Raw genomic sequence first — 3,177 nt, 5'->3', positions numbered from 1 at the left:
ACATGATCATCAACATAGATAATCCTATGGAATCTACAAAAAAACCTAGAACCAATAAATGAGTTTTACAAGACTACAGAATATAATATCAGTATGAAAAATATATTGCATTTCTGCATACTAGCAACCATTTTTCAGAAAATTTTGTTGGTTCCTTAAAAAGGGAAATATACCACAAAGTATGACCGAGCCATTCCACCTCTAACTACCTAAGAGGTATAAAATTGTTTGCCTTTTTTTTTTCCCTGCAAAAAAGCTTTATTGTTTCCACTTGGTCCAGGGCTTGGGAGAGGGCTCCAGGGTAGTTAAAAAGCTGCCTACTGGCTGCAGAGAAGGGCTTCAGGCAGAAGCCCTGACACCAGAGGGCTCCTCAAAGGTCGCTGGGCTTTGGTCGGCTCCTAGTGGTACTTGAGGGTGAGCCTTTCGAAGAGATAATCGCCCAGCCCAGCCTGGCGCCAGCCAGCCTGCGGTAGTTGGTCAGGTGGTCGCCCATGTTCTTGATAAGTTTCACCTGCTCATCTAGGACGTGTGCTCTCCTGGAAGTCACACAGGTGGGAGTCTGCGTGGGCAGAAGCCAGGGCACGCAGGTCCAAAATGGCCTAGCTCAGGTTCTTCTCCATGAGCATGGCGGCTTCCATAGCGTCCTGGGTTTTACCCCACTCATCTTGGGGTGCCTTCTGCACGTCTGGAAGAGGGCGCAGCCACTGCGCTGGTTTTGCATTTTCAAGAGACACCGGGAGCCTTCCCGCTTCTCGTTGGCTGATTTGCGGAAAACGTGGCCCACGCCCTCCAGAGCCACATCCTTGCGGTGGAAATAGAAGCCCTGAGAGAGGTAGGTGTAGGAGGTCCGCAGATGCAGGTTGACCAGGCGGTGGACAATGGCCTCCACCTCGGTGGAATCATTCTGACCAATTTGGGAGCTCACGGTTGGTTCGTAATAAGGAGTTAAGCTCAAAAAAGGGTGTTGGCGGGTCCCGAGGCCAAGGATCCTGAACTGCTGATTCTGAGGGTTGCGACTGGAAGAAACGTTGGAGGGTAGTCGGAGGCTGGAGCGAGGGGCGTCCCTGGGTCTGTGGCCTCCAAACGCCGTTGCAGCAAGAGAGATCCGTGGGACCACGGAGCGTACTGCTTGTTTGCCTATTTTTTGATTGTTTGGTTCTTACTGATTTATAGGAGTTACTTATGTTCTACATACTAATTCTTTGTTGGCTATACGTGTGGTAAATACCTTCTCCCATTCCTTGTCTCGTCTTGCCATTTTTTTCAATAGTATGTTCTCGTGGACAGACGTTTCTAATTGTAATGTAGTTTTCACAAAGTTTTCATGTTTCCCTGAGTTTTACAGAACATTGCTGATCAGATGAGGGCCACCAGATGTGACCAGCCTACCTGTATTGGCAAAATTCTGCAACCCACATCCCCTCGACAGAGCATGTGCAGAAGGCAGCTTGCAGTTGGCTAGTCAGGAACCCTATGTCAGCATTTCCCATTAGAGTAAATAGACTCCCGGGAGGAAGTCTGAGGCTCTTTTTGCTGCAGATCCGTCCTACGTGGGAGCATGGAGGGGGCCTGGCCGCACTGGGGGCACCTCCCAGGCTTTTCTAGCCCAACTGTATCTCAGACTCAGCTGAACGCAAGCCTATAAAGGGAACGTGTTTTTTTGTTTGTTTGTTTTTTAATTTGTACTGAGCCTGGCGTGGAAAGTGTATTGAACAGGGTGAGTCCCTGAAACATAGCCAGCTACGTTCAATGTGACCAACTGGCAACCAAGAGCCATGCTGGGCTGGAGCAGAGAACAGAGGCAGTGTGCGGCCGGGGCCTCGCGCTGCCACGGGAAGCAGATAAATCTTAAGCATGACTACACGGCAGGCTGAGGAGGGCCAGCCCAGGACCAGCCTGGCGCCTGCACGCCGCCCAGGCCCGCACAGCCATCTCTCCACTGGGGACGGCAGCCTGTAGCACAGACGCACTGTGAGGCCTGACTCCCCAGAACAAAGGTCAGGAGCTCTTCTAACATGTGCATTTTAGGCTGGTTATTACTTGCACATGATATTTTAAAAATTCAAGCAGTATAACGAAAAGTACACAAAGCCCTGCTTCTTTCTTGCCCTCGTCATCTGGGTTCCCACCTCTCCTTCCCCCCGATATTTTCTTTATGCAAGTAAATATGAATGTATATTGTTATACCTCTCTGTTTTTACCCCAAAACAGCATATACAGACAGATTAGGCGTGGTGTCCTGACCACTGGACCGCCAGGGAATTCCCTCCTTATCTTATCATTTGCAAATTTCCTTACAAAAGTCTGTGGTCACCCACCAGTCCAAGACAGATGTAAGTCAGGTATAAAAGGGTGATTTTTTTTTCTTTTTAAATACTTCAGAATCAGAAAAAAAAAGTTGTGTGATGTGTTTATTTATTTTTTTTTTTTTGTGTGATGTGTTTATTAAAGAAAATTTGGAAAATAGAGAAAAGCACAAAGAAGAAAATAAAATGTAAGAGTAATTCTACTAGCAGAAAGATTCCAGTGATCACCATTATGGTGTTTAGGATACAATACTTTATAATGGGTATATTGCATGTCCCAATAAAACACATATACAATTAACATATATATATATATTTTTTTTTTTTAATTTTTTTTTGCGGTACGCGGGCCTCTCACTGTTGTGGCCTCTCCCGTTGCGGAGCACAGGCTCCGGACGCGCAGGCTCAGCGGCCATGGCTCACGGGCCCAGCCGCTCCGCGGCATGTGGGATCTTCCCGGACCGGGGCACGAACCCGTGTCCCCTGCATCGGCAGACAGACCCTCAACCACTGCGCCACCAGGGAAGCCCTAACATAGATTTTAAACTGTAAAATGGAAAAACATTAATCAATGCTTGTTTATTTACCATAAAATCACAAGTGTTCGATATTTCCAATTCATTGGTGACAATAATGTGATGTGTTGATGTATGCATTAGTTTGCTCTCTCTCTATATATATGTATATTTAAATTTTTTTCTATGTGTATATATATATTCTCTATACGTGTTATTTTTAAAAGGAGTCTTAAGTAGAGGCACATATTGATTTTTTGCCTAGTGTAAAGAATTGCATCACCTCTCTACTCAGTTCAAGGCGTTTCAACACGTATTTATTCTCTACTTTAATTATAGTAGTAATTCCTTACATT

At 46.0% G+C, this 3,177-nt stretch overlaps 1 pseudogene across 1 annotated transcript; it reads right to left on the bottom strand.

The window, feature by feature from the left end:
- Positions 1–398: 398 nt before the first annotated feature.
- LOC307175490 (ferritin light chain-like) lies at positions 399–2,023 on the bottom strand (annotated as a pseudogene). The gene is made up of 2 exons: positions 1,897–2,023; positions 399–1,137 (listed from the first exon to the last, which is right to left on the bottom strand). The product of its transcript is annotated as a ferritin light chain-like (transcript).
- Between the last annotated feature and the right edge of the window lie 1,154 nt (positions 2,024–3,177).

Source organism: Stenella coeruleoalba (assembly GCF_951394435.1).
Source record: "Stenella coeruleoalba genome assembly, chromosome: 16".
NCBI lineage: Eukaryota > Metazoa > Chordata > Mammalia > Artiodactyla > Delphinidae > Stenella > Stenella coeruleoalba.
Note: the sequence above shows the minus strand (reverse complement) of the source record. Positions and strands in the feature narration are given on the sequence as shown.